General features: G+C 45.9%; 6 non-coding genes across 6 annotated transcripts; all 6 read right to left on the bottom strand.

Moving 5' to 3' along the window:
- Positions 1 to 1,859: 1,859 nt before the first annotated feature.
- Positions 1,860 to 1,932, bottom strand: trnav-aac (transfer RNA valine (anticodon AAC)). Its single transcript has one exon. It is a non-coding gene; the product is annotated as a tRNA-Val (tRNA).
- A 907-nt stretch (positions 1,933 to 2,839) lies between these two features.
- On the bottom strand, positions 2,840 to 2,912 carry trnar-acg (transfer RNA arginine (anticodon ACG)). Its single transcript has one exon. It is a non-coding gene; the product is annotated as a tRNA-Arg (tRNA).
- A 3,667-nt stretch (positions 2,913 to 6,579) lies between these two features.
- Positions 6,580 to 6,652, bottom strand: trnav-aac (transfer RNA valine (anticodon AAC)). Its single transcript has one exon. It is a non-coding gene; the product is annotated as a tRNA-Val (tRNA).
- A 907-nt stretch (positions 6,653 to 7,559) lies between these two features.
- trnar-acg (transfer RNA arginine (anticodon ACG)) lies at positions 7,560 to 7,632 on the bottom strand. Its single transcript has one exon. It is a non-coding gene; the product is annotated as a tRNA-Arg (tRNA).
- A 3,667-nt stretch (positions 7,633 to 11,299) lies between these two features.
- trnav-aac (transfer RNA valine (anticodon AAC)) lies at positions 11,300 to 11,372 on the bottom strand. Its single transcript has one exon. It is a non-coding gene; the product is annotated as a tRNA-Val (tRNA).
- Positions 11,373 to 12,277: 905 nt separating this feature from the next.
- trnar-acg (transfer RNA arginine (anticodon ACG)) lies at positions 12,278 to 12,350 on the bottom strand. Its single transcript has one exon. It is a non-coding gene; the product is annotated as a tRNA-Arg (tRNA).
- Between the last annotated feature and the right edge of the window lie 455 nt (positions 12,351 to 12,805).

The raw sequence follows: 12,805 nt of genomic DNA, 5'->3' as shown, positions 1-12,805 counted from the left end.
TTCCAAAGAAGCTCAACAAACACTCGAGGAACAGCAGCGCATCTTTCCACTGGGCTCAATACAGCTTTCACACTCATAGTGTGTGCAACAGTCTCACACTGTAAATGCTGCCCCCATTCTGTGTGTCCTTCCATCGCAGATTTGGGTTTGAATCTTGTTTCCACTTCTTCTTTGTATCCGGGCGGTAGTTGTTGAGAGCTGGCACAGACACAGCGGCTGGAATGGCCTCATACTGTGGTGTAATTATTCTCTCATTCGATGCTCACCTCACTCTGTGGCCAGGGAACCCTAGGCCTTTTCTCATTTAATCTCTCCTGACTTGCACCCTGTCAGAGCGCTTTCCTGTTGTTCTGTTTGCTCCCACCAGGATTTGACTTGGTTAAAACGTCCGACATTTCTAACCCGTCCCGGTTTTAATGAAAGGTGATGGTGAAAGACAAGCTTTGTTGTCCTGTCGACAAATTCCGCCTGACTCGCTGAGTTGTTCCAGTGTTTTCCGCAGATGTTAGATCGACTTTCGATGGCAATAACAGCGTGCTTCTGTTACTTTCCCGGGGCTCGTTGGTCTCGGGGTATGACATTCACTTACCTCTATTGACTAATTCCAGTTGATTCAGGCAGCCCTCTGTATGTTTCATTTTATTCAGTTCAACAGCATCAGACTGTGTAATCTCTCTTCTCCCTCCACCATCTGTTTATTTCCATCAAGTTATTTTCATTCCTTCCATTGGTATGTTTTACCCTCAGCATTGCGCCCCTCCCCCCAGCCCATACCATCCTACTTGAGCAACCCTGTCGCCAATTGTTCGCTGACACACTGCTTACTTTGTTCTGCTATTAACACATTCTGATCTCTTGAGGCGCCACTATCAGCAACTTTGTTAGCCTTGATTAGCCTCATTTACATTCCCTTTTTCTTTCTGTCCGAGACTTTTTCGTCATTTTCCACCTATTGCTGACCACTCTATCGAGGCCCAATAGGGCACGCCAACCCCGCCCCATCCACATTTGTCTGAATCTGACCCCATTTCCAGTTCTGCAGCTTTGACAAAGAGTCACCCAGGCCCGGAACGACCGCTGCCATCTCGCTCCACAGAGGCCGTCAGTCCTGCTGAGATTGTCCAGTATGTTCTGTTTTTGTTTCAGAATGAAGCATCCGCAGTAAGTTGCATTTGTCGTTCATTTAGACATGTTTGACATGGTGAATAAGTAGGTTTATCTGCATTAGTAAATGCATGAAATTCTGTTGTGGATGAACTAGCTCCGCATATCCAAAATAAGAAGGTCCTTTTCTTCTCATTGCCTGTCGAAAATTCAGTGCTTGTGACTTAATGTGGAATTTATTTTAGTGGCTCATGAGAGACTAATCCTCATAATCCTAGAACATACGAGATGGGGAACACAAGTACTTTGTGCAAACATCCCTCACACAACATGAGAAGCACTTGATGTTTCTACCCGGTATGGCCCCGGGGACCTTTCGCATGTTAGGGGAATGTGCTAACCACTACACTACAGAAACCGCTGGCGGTGCAGTAATCAATGGACTTGTGCAATGTTCAACCTCACTGTGTTGCTGCAGATTCTCATGGTTCGTCTGAGAGGCCATGTCACTTATTACAAGAAGACAGCCGTTTCTTTAAAACCGATGTCTCAACTTATAAAACAATCAAGAATCGAAATTTACAGACCTGAAGATAAGTTATGTTTTGCTTGAAGTGGAAGTTAAATTGAGAACGCAGGGCTTTCGTAAATAACCACAACCAGACGGGTCCATGGATTTTGCTATTCCTCGTTGATGAAGACCAGTTACGAGATTGCTGCAATAGTCTGCAACAGACTAAACTGGAAATACGAGATGTTTCTGACCGGTTTCGAACCGGGGACTTTTCGCGCGTTAGGCGAATGTGATAACCACTACACTACAGAAACAGCTGGCAATCAACGGACGTGTACAATGTGCAACCTCACTGTGTTGCTGCAGATTCGCATGGTGAGGCTGAGAGGCTAGGCCACTTATTACAAGACGACTGCTGTTTCTTTCAAAAACAGATGTTTCAACATATAAAACCACGAGATGTAGAAATTAGATCGAACTTAACATGATCTACGTTAACTTCACAGGGACGTGACCCATCTAATCCACAGAGCCAAAGTGGAGAATTGAACTGACTGGAGAGCTGCATCTTAACGCTGACCTTCCGGACCTCGGCCTCCTGAAATGTTCCAAAGAAGCTCAACAAACACTCGAGGAACAGCAGCGCATCTTTCCACTGGGCTCAATACAGCTTTCACACTCATAGTGTGTGCAACCGTCTCACACTGTAAATGCTGCCCCCATTCTGTGTGTAGTACCATCGCAGATTTGGGTTTGAATCTTGTTTCCACTTCGTCTTTGTATCCGGGCGGTAGTTGCTGAGAGCTGGCACAGACACAGCGGCTGGAATGGCCTCATACTGTGGTGTAATTATTCTCTCATTCGATGCTCACCTCACTCTGTGGCCAGTGAACCCTAGGCCTTTTCTCATTTCATCTCTCCTGACTTGCACCCTGTCAGAGCGCTTTCCTGTTATTCTGTTTGCTCCCACCGGGATTTGACTTGGTTAAAACGTCCGACATTTCTAACCCGTCCCGGTTTTAATGAAAAGTGATGGTGAAAGACGAGCTGTGTTGTCCTGTCGACAAATCCCGCCTGACTCGCTGAGTTGTTCCAGTATCTTCCGCAGATGTCGGATCAACTTTCGATACGAGAATTGAAGACGTTCTGCTCACTTTGCTCTGCATCAAGAATCAGCTGTCCCACCCAGTGAGTTAAAGCGCACGCCAAAAGTTCGAATTCCGAGCCAGCCAGGAGTCGAACCTGGAATCTCCTGATTCGTAGTCAGACGCGTTATCCATTGCGCCACTGGCCCAGCCGGGTGCATGCATTTTGCTATTCATTATTGAGCCTCTGTGGCGCATTCGGCGGGATTCATTCACATTGGGTTTCCTTTGAGAAGCTGAGCTCACACAGCAGGGAACCAATACGTTCCCGAGACAATCAAGACATTTTCTAAAAGCTTGTCTATGTGTGGATATTCACTTACTTCTATTGACTTATTCCAGTAGATTCAGGCAGCTCTCTGTATGTTTCATTTTATTCAGTTCAACAACATCAGACTGTGTAACCTCTCTTCCCCCTCCACCATCTGCTTCTTCCCCCTCCACCATCTGTATCCATCATCTTATTTTAATTCCTTGCATTGATATGTTTTACCCTCAGCATTGCCCCCCTCCCCCAGCCCATACCATCCTACTTGAGCAATCTGATCCCTGTCGCCAATTGTTCGCTGACACACTGCTTACTTTCTGCGATTAACACATTCTGATCTCTTGAGGCGCCACTATCAGCACCTTGATTAGCCTCATTTACATTCCCTTTTTCTTTCTGTCCGAGACATTTTCGTCATTTTCCACCTATTGCTGACCACTCTATCGAGGCCCAATAGGGCACGCCAACCCCGCCCCATCCACATTAGTCTGAATCTGACCCCATTTCCAGTTCTCCAGCTTTGACAAAGAGTCACCCAGGCCCGGAACGACCGCTGCCATCTCGCTCCACAGAGGCTGTCAGTCCTGCTGAGATTGTCCAGTATGTTCTGTTTTTGTTTCAGAATGAAGCATCCGCAGTAAGTTGCGTTTGTCGTTCATTTAGACATGTTTGAGATGGTGAATAAGTATGTTTATCTGCATTTGTAAATGCATGAAATTCTGTTGTGGATGAACTAGCTCCGAATATCCAAAATAAGAAGGTCATTTTCTTCTCATTGCCTGTCGAAAGTTCAGTGCTTGTGACTTAATGTGGAATTTATTTTAGTGGCTCATGAGAGACTAATCCTCATAATCCTCGAACATACGAGATGGGGGAACAAAAGTACTTTGTGCAAACATTACTCACACAACATGAGAAGCACTTGATGTTTCTACCCGGTATGGCCTCGGGGACCTTTCGCATGTTAGGGGAATGTGCTAACCACTACACGACAGAAACCGCTGGCGGTGCAGTAATCAATGCACTTGTGCAATGTTCAACCTCACTGTGTTGCTGCAGATTCTCATGGTTCGTCTGAGAGGCCATGTCACTTATTACAAGAAGACAGCCGTTTCTTTAAAACCGATGTCTCAACTTATAAAACAATCAGGAATCGAACTTTACAGACCTGAAGATAAGTTATGCTTGAAGTGGAAGTTAAATTGAGAAGGCAGGGCTTTCGAAAATAACCACAACCATACGGGTGCATGCATTTTGCTATTCCTCGTTGATGAAGACCAGTTACGAGATTGCGGCAATAGTCAGCAACAGACTAAACTGGAAGTACGAGATGTTTCTGCCCGGTTTCGAACTTTTCGCGTGTTAGGCGAATGTGATACCCACTACACTACAGAAACAGCTGGCAATCAACGGACGTGTACAATGTGCAACCTCACTGTGTTGCTGCAGATTCGCATGGTGAGGCTGAGAGGCACGGCCACTTATTACAAGACGACTGCTGTTTCTTTCAAAAACAGATGTTTCAACATATAAAACCACGAGATGTAGAAATTAGATCGAACTTAACATGATCTGCGTTAACTTCACAGGGACGTGACCCATCTAATCCACAGAGCCAAAGTGGAGAATTGAACTGACTGGAGAGCTGCATCTTAACGCTGACCTCCCGGGCCTCGCCCTCCTGAAATGTTCCTAAGAAGCTCAACAAACACTCGAGGAACAGCAGCGCATCTTTCCACTGGGCTCAATACAGCTTTCACATTCATAGTGTGTGCAACAGTCTCACACTGTAAATGCTGCCCTCATTCTGTGTGTCCTTCCATCGCAGATTTGGGTTTGAATCTTGTTTCCACTTCTTCTTTGTATCCGGGCGGTAGTTGTTGAGAGCTGGCACAGACACAGCGGCTGGAATGGCCTCATACTGTGGTGTAATTATTCTCTCATTCGATGCTCACCTCACTCTGTGGCCAGGGAACCCTAGGCCTTTTCTCATTTAATCTCTCCTGACTTGCACCCTGTCAGAGCGCTTTCCTGTTGTTCTGTTTGCTCCCACCAGGATTTGACTTGGTTAAAACGTCCGACATTTCTAACCCGTCCCGGTTTTAATGAAAGGTGATGGTGAAAGACAAGCTTTGTTGTCCTGTCGACAAATTCCGCCTGACTCGCTGAGTTGTTCCAGTGTTTTCCGCAGATGTTAGATCGACTTTCGATGGCAATAACAGCGTGCTTCTGTTACTTTCCCGGAGCTCGTTGGTCTAGGGGTATGACATTCACTTACCTCTATTGACTAATTCCAGTTGATTCAGGCAGCCCTCTGTATGTTTCATTTTATTCAGTTCAACAGCATCAGACTGTGTAATCTCTCTTCTCCCTCCACCATCTGTTTATTTCCATCAAGTTATTTTCATTCCTTCCATTGGTATGTTTTACCCTCAGCATTGCGCCCCTCCCCCCAGCCCATACCATCCTACTTGAGCAACCCTGTCGCCAATTGTTCGCTGACACACTGCTTACTTTGTTCTGCTATTAACACATTCTGATCTCTTGAGGCGCCACTATCAGCAACTTTGTTAGCCTTGATTAGCCTCATTTACATTCCCTTTTTCTTTCTGTCCGAGACTTTTTCGTCATTTTCCACCTATTGCTGACCACTCTATCGAGGCCCAATAGGGCACGCCAACCCCGCCCCATCCACATTAGTCTGAATCTGACCCCATTTCCAGTTCTCCAGCTTTGACAAAGAGTCACCCAGGCCCGGAACGACCGCTGCCATCTCGCTCCACAGAGGCCGTCAGTCCTGCTGAGATTGTCCAGTATGTTCTGTTTTTGTTTCAGAATGAAGCATCCGCAGTAAGTTGCATTTGTCGTTCATTTAGACATGTTTGACATGGTGAATAAGTAGGTTTATCTGCATTAGTAAATGCATGAAATTCTGTTGTGGATGAACTAGCTCCGCATATCCAAAATAAGAAGGTCCTTTTCTTCTCATTGCCTGTCGAAAATTCAGTGCTTGTGACTTAATGTGGAATTTATTTTAGTGGCTCATGAGAGACTAATCCTCATAATCCTAGAACATACGAGATGGGGAACACAAGTACTTTGTGCAAACATTCCTCACACAACATGAGAAGCACTTGATGTTTCTACCCGGTATGGCCCCGGGGACCTTTCGCATGTTAGGGGAATGTGCTAACCACTACACTACAGAAACCGCTGGCGGTGCAGTAATCAATGGACTTGTGCAATGTTCAACCTCACTGTGTTGCTGCAAATTCTCATGGTTCGTCTGAGAGGCCATGTCACTTATTACAAGAAGACAGCCGTTTCTTTAAAACCGATGTCTCAACTTATAAAACAATCAGGAATCGAACTTTACAGACCTGAAGATAAGTTATGTTTTGCTTGAAGTGGAAGTTAAATTGAGAATGCAGGGCTTTCGTAAATAACCACAACCAGACGGGTGCATGGATTTTGCTATTCCTCGTTGATGAAGACCAGTTACGAGATTGCGGCAATCGACAGCAACAGACTAAACTGGAAATACGAGATGTTTCTGCCCGGTTTCGAACCGGGGACTTTTCGCATGTTAGGCGAATGTGATAACCACTACACTACAGAAACAGCTGGCAATCAACGGACGTGTACAATGTGCAACCTCACTGTGTTGCTGCAGATTCGCATGGTGAGGCTGAGAGGCTAAGCCACTTATTACAAGACGACTGCTGTTTCTTTCAAAAACAGATGTTTCAACATATAAAACCACGAGATGTAGAAATTAGATCGAACTTAACATGATCTGCGTTAACTTCACAGGGACGTGACCCATCTAATCCACAGAGCCAAAGTGGAGAATTGAACTGACTGGAGAGCTGCATCTTAACGCTGACCTTCCGGACCTCGGCCTCCTGAAATGTTCCAAAGAAGCTCAACAAACACTCGAGGAACAGCAGCGCATCTTTCCACTGGGCTCAATACAGCTTTCACACTCATAGTGTGTGCAACCGTCTCACACTGTAAATGCTGCCCCCATTCTGTGTGTACTGCCATCGCAGATTTGGGTTTGAATCTTGTTTCCACTTCGTCTTTGTATCCGGGCGGTAGTTGCTGAGAGCTGGCACAGACACAGCGGCTGGAATGGCCTCATACTGTGGTGTAATTATTCTCTCATTCGATGCTCACCTCACTCTGTGGCCAGGGAACCCTCGGCCTTTTCTCATTTCATCTCTCCTGACTTGCACCCTGTCAGAGCGCTTTCCTGTTATTCTGTTTGCTCCCACCGGGATTTGACTTGGTTAAAACGTCCGACATTTCTAACCCGTCCCGGTTTTAATGAAAAGTGATGGTGAAAGACGAGCTGTGTTGTCCTGTCGACAAATCCCGCCTGACTCGCTGAGTTGTTCCAGTATCTTCCGCAGATGTCGGATCAACTTTCGATACGAGAATTGAAGACGTTCTGCTCACTTTGCTCTGCATCAAGAATCAGCTGTCCCACCCAGTGAGTTAAAGCGCACGCCAAAAGTTCGAATTCCGAGCCAGCCAGGAGTCGAACCTGGAATCTCCTGATTCGTAGTCAGACGCGTTATCCATTGCGCCACTGGCCCAGCCGGGTGCATGCATTTTGCTATTCCTTATTGAGCCTCTGTGGCGCATTCGGCGGGATTCATTCACATTGGGTTTCCTTTGAGAAGCTGAGCTCACACAGCAGGGAAGCAATACGTTCCTGAGACAATCAAGACATTTTCTAAAAGCTTGTCTATGTGTGGTTATTCACTTACTTCTATTGACTTATTCCAGTAGATTCAGGCAGCTCTCTGTATGTTTCATTTTATTCAGTTCAATAACATCAGACTGTGTAACCTCTCTTCCCCCTCCACCATCTGCTTCTTCCCCCTCCACCATCTGTATCCATCATCTTATTTTAATTCCTTGCATTGATATGTTTTACCCTCAGCATTGCCCCCCTCCCCCAGCCCATACCATCCTACTTGAGCAATCTGATCCCTGTCGCCAATTGTTCGCTGACACACTGCTTACTTTCTGCGATTAACACATTCTGATCTCTTGAGGCGCCACTATCAGCACCTTGATTAGCCTCATTTACATTCCCTTTTTCTTTCTGTCCGAGACATTTTCGTCATTTTCCACCTATTGCTGACCACTCTATCGAGGCCCAATAGGGCACGCCAACCCCGCCCCATCCACATTAGTCTGAATCTGACCCCATTTCCAGTTCTCCAGCTTTGACAAAGAGTCACCCAGGCCCGGAACGACCGCTGCCATCTCGCTCCACAGAGGCTGTCAGTCCTGCTGAGATTGTCCAGTATGTTCTGTTTTTGTTTCAGAATGAAGCATCCGCAGTAAGTTGCGTTTGTCGTTCATTTAGACATGTTTGAGATGGTGAATAAGTATGTTTATCTGCATTTGTAAATGCATGAAATTCTGTTGTGGATGAACTAGCTCCGAATATCCAAAATAAGAAGGTCATTTTCTTCTCATTGCCTGTCGAAAGTTCAGTGCTTGTGACTTAATGTGGAATTTATTTTAGTGGCTCATGAGAGACTAATCCTCATAATCCTCGAACATACGAGATGGGGGAACAAAAGTACTTTGTGCAAACATTACTCACACAACATGAGAAGCACTTGATGTTTCTACCCGGTATGGCCTCGGGGACCTTTCGCATGTTAGGGGAATGTGCTAACCACTACACGACAGAAACCGCTGGCGGTGCAGTAAACAATGCACTTGTGCAATGTTCAACCTCACTGTGTTGCTGCAGATTCTCATGGTTCGTCTGAGAGGCCATGTCACTTATTACAAGAAGACAGCCGTTTCTTTAAAACCGATGTCTCAACTTATAAAACAATCAGGAATCGAACTTTACAGACCTGAAGATAAGTTATGCTTGAAGTGGAAGTTAAATTGAGAAGGCAGGGCTTTCGAAAATAACCACAACCATACGGGTGCATGCATTTTGCTATTCCTCGTTGATGAAGACCAGTTACGAGATTGCGGCAATAGTCAGCAACAGACTAAACTGGAAGTACGAGATGTTTCTGCCCGGTTTCGAACTTTTCGCGTGTTAGGCGAATGTGATAACCACTACACTACAGAAACAGCTGGCAATCAACGGACGTGTACAATGTGCAACCTCACTGTGTTGCTGCAGATTCGCATGGTGAGGCTGAGAGGCTAGGCCACTTATTACAAGACGACTGCTGTTTCTTTCAAAAACAGATGTTTCAACATATAAAACCACGAGATGTAGAAATTAGATCGAACTTAACATGATCTGCGTTAACTTCACAGGGACGTGACCCATCTAATCCACAGAGCCAAAGTGGAGAATTGAACTGACTGGAGAGCTGCATCTTAACGCTGACCTCCCGGACCTCGCCCTCCTGAAATGTTCCAAAGAAGCTCAACAAACACTCGAGGAACAGCAGCGCATCTTTCCACTGGGCTCAATACAGCTTTCACACTCATAGTGTGTGCAACAGTCTCACACTGTAAATGCTGCCCCCATTCTGTGTGTCCTTCCATCGCAGATTTGGGTTTGAATCTTGTTTCCACTTCTTCTTTGTATCCGGGCGGTAGTTGTTGAGAGCTGGCACAGACACAGCGGCTGGAATGGCCTCATACTGTGGTGTAATTATTCTCTCATTCGATGCTCACCTTACTCTGTGGCCAGGGAACCCTAGGCCTTTTCTCATTTAATCTCTCCTGACTTGCACCCTGTCAGAGCGCTTTCCTGTTGTTCTGTTTGCTCCCACCAGGATTTGACTTGGTTAAAACGTCCGACATTTCTAACCCGTCCCGGTTTTAATGAAAGGTGATGGTGAAAGACAAGCTTTGTTGTCCTGTCGACAAATTCCGCCTGACTCGCTGAGTTGTTCCAGTGTTTTCCGCAGATGTTAGATCGACTTTCGATGGCAATAACAGCGTGCTTCTGTTACTTTCCCGGGGCTCGTTGGTCTAGGGGTATGACATTCACTTACCTCTATTGACTAATTCCAGTTGATTCAGGCAGCCCTCTGTATGTTTCATTTTATTCAGTTCAACAGCATCAGACTGTGTAATCTCTCTTCTCCCTCCACCATCTGTTTATTTCCATCAAGTTATTTTCATTCCTTCCATTGGTATGTTTTACCCTCAGCATTGCGCCCCTCCCCCCAGCCCATACCATCCTACTTGAGCAACCCTGTCGCCAATTGTTCGCTGACACACTGCTTACTTTGTTCTGCTATTAACACATTCTGATCTCTTGAGGCGCCACTATCAGCAACTTTGTTAGCCTTGATTAGCCTCATTTACATTCCCTTTTTCTTTCTGTCCGAGACTTTTTCGTCATTTTCCACCTATTGCTGACCACTCTATCGAGGCCCAATAGGGCACGCCAACCCCGCCCCATCCACATTTGTCTGAAACTGACCCCATTTCCAGTTCTCCAGCTTTGACAAAGAGTCACCCAGGCCCGGAACGACCGCTGCCATCTCGCTCCACAGAGGCCGTCAGTCCTGCTGAGATTGTCCAGTATGTTCTGTTTTTGTTTCAGAATGAAGCATCCGCAGTAAGTTGCATTTGTCGTTCATTTAGACATGTTTGACATGGTGAATAAGTAGGTTTATCTGCATTAGTAAATGCATGAAATTCTGTTGTGGATGAACTAGCTCCGCATATCCAAAATAAGAAGGTCCTTTTCTTCTCATTGCCTGTCGAAAATTCAGTGCTTGTGACTTAATGTGGAATTTATTTTAGTGGCTCATGAGAGACTAATCCTCATAATCCTAGAACATACGAGATGGGGAACACAAGTACTTTGTGCAAACATTCCTCACACAACATGAGAAGCACTTGATGTTTCTACCCGGTATGGCCCCGGGGACCTTTCGCATGTTAGGGGAATGTGCTAACCACTACACTACAGAAACCGCTGGCGGTGCAGTAATCAATGGACTTGTGCAATGTTCAACCTCACTGTGTTGCTGCAGATTCTCATGGTTCGTCTGAGAGGCCATGTCACTTATTACAAGAAGACAGCCGTTTCTTTAAACCCGATGTCTCAACTTATAAAACAATCAGGAATCGAACTTTACAGACCTGAAGATAAGTTATGTTTTGCTTGAAGTGGAAGTTAAATTGAGAATGCAGGGCTTTCGTAAATAACCACAACCAGACGGGTGCATGCATTTTGCTATTCCTCGTTGATGAAGACTAGTTACGAGATTGCGGCAATAGTCAGCAACAGACTAAACTGGAAATACGAGACGTTTCTGCCCGGTTTCGAACCGGGGACCTTTCGTGTGTTAGGCGAATGTGATAAGCACTACACTACAGAAACAGCTGGCAATCAACGGACGTGTACAATGTGCAACCTCACTGTGTTGCTGCAGATTCGCATGGTGAGGCTGAGAGGCTAGGCCACTTATTACAAGACGACTGCTGTTTCTTTCAAAAACAGATGTTTCAACATATAAAACCACGAGATGTAGAAATTAGATCGAACTTAACATGATCTGCGTTAACTTCACAGGGACGTGACCCATCTAATCCACAGAGCCAAAGTGGAGAATTGAACTGACTGGAGAGCTGCATCTTAACGCTGACCTTCCGGACCTCGGCCTCCTGAAATGTTCCAAAGAAGCTCAACAAACACTCGAGGAACAGCAGCGTATCTTTCCACTGGGCTCAATACAGCTTTCACACTCATAGTGTGTGCAACCGTCTCACACTGTAAATGCTGCCCCCATTCTGTGTGTACTGCCATCGCAGATTTGGGTTTGAATCTTGTTTCCACTTCGTCTTTGTATCCGGGCGGTAGTTGCTGAGAGCTGGCACAGACACAGCGGCTGGAGTGGCCTCATACTGTGGTGTAATTATTCTCTCATTCGATGCTCACCTCACTCTGTGGCCAGGGAACCCTAGGCCTTTTCTCATTTCATCTCTCCTGACTTGCACTGTCAGAGCGCTTTCCTGTTATTCTGTTTGCTCCCACCGGGATTTGACTTGGTTAAAACGTCCGACATTTCTAACCCGTCCCGGTTTTAACGAAAAGTGATGGTGAAAGACGAGCTGTGTTGTCCTGTCGACAAATCCCGCCTGACTCGCTGAGTTGTTCCAGTATCTTCCGCAGATGTCGGATCAACTTTCGATACGAGAATTGAAGACGTTCTGCTCACTTTGCTCTGCATCAAGAATCAGCTGTCCCACCCAGTGAATTAAAGCGCACGCCAAAATTTGGAATTCCGAGCCAGCCAGGAGTCGAACCTGGAATCTCCTGATTCGTAGTCAGACGCGTTATCCATTGCGCCACTGGCCCAGCCGGGTGCATGCATTTTGCTATTCCTTATTGAGCCTCTGTGGCGCATTCGGCGGGATTCATTCACATTGGGTTTCCTTTGAGAAGCTGAGCTCACACAGCAGGGAAGCAATACGTTCCCGAGACAATCAAGACATTTTCTAAAAGCTTGTCTATGTGTGGATATTCACTTACTTCTATTGACTTATTCCAGTAGATTCAGGCAGCTCTCTGTAAGTTTCATTTTATTCAGTTCAACAACATCAGACTGTGTAACCTCTCTTCCCCCTCGACCATCTGCTTCTTCCCCCTCCACCATCTGTATCCATCATCTTATTTTAATTCCTTGCATTGATATGTTTTACCCTCAGCATTGCCCCCCTCCCCCAGCCCATACCATCCTACTTGAGCAATCTGATCCCTGTCGCCAATTGTTCGCTGACACACTGCTTACTTTCTGCGATTAACACATTCTG

Source organism: Scyliorhinus torazame, chromosome 5 (genome assembly GCF_047496885.1).
Source record: "Scyliorhinus torazame isolate Kashiwa2021f chromosome 5, sScyTor2.1, whole genome shotgun sequence".
In the NCBI taxonomy this organism is placed as follows: domain Eukaryota; kingdom Metazoa; phylum Chordata; class Chondrichthyes; order Carcharhiniformes; family Scyliorhinidae; genus Scyliorhinus; species Scyliorhinus torazame.
Note: the sequence above shows the minus strand (reverse complement) of the source record. Positions and strands in the feature narration are given on the sequence as shown.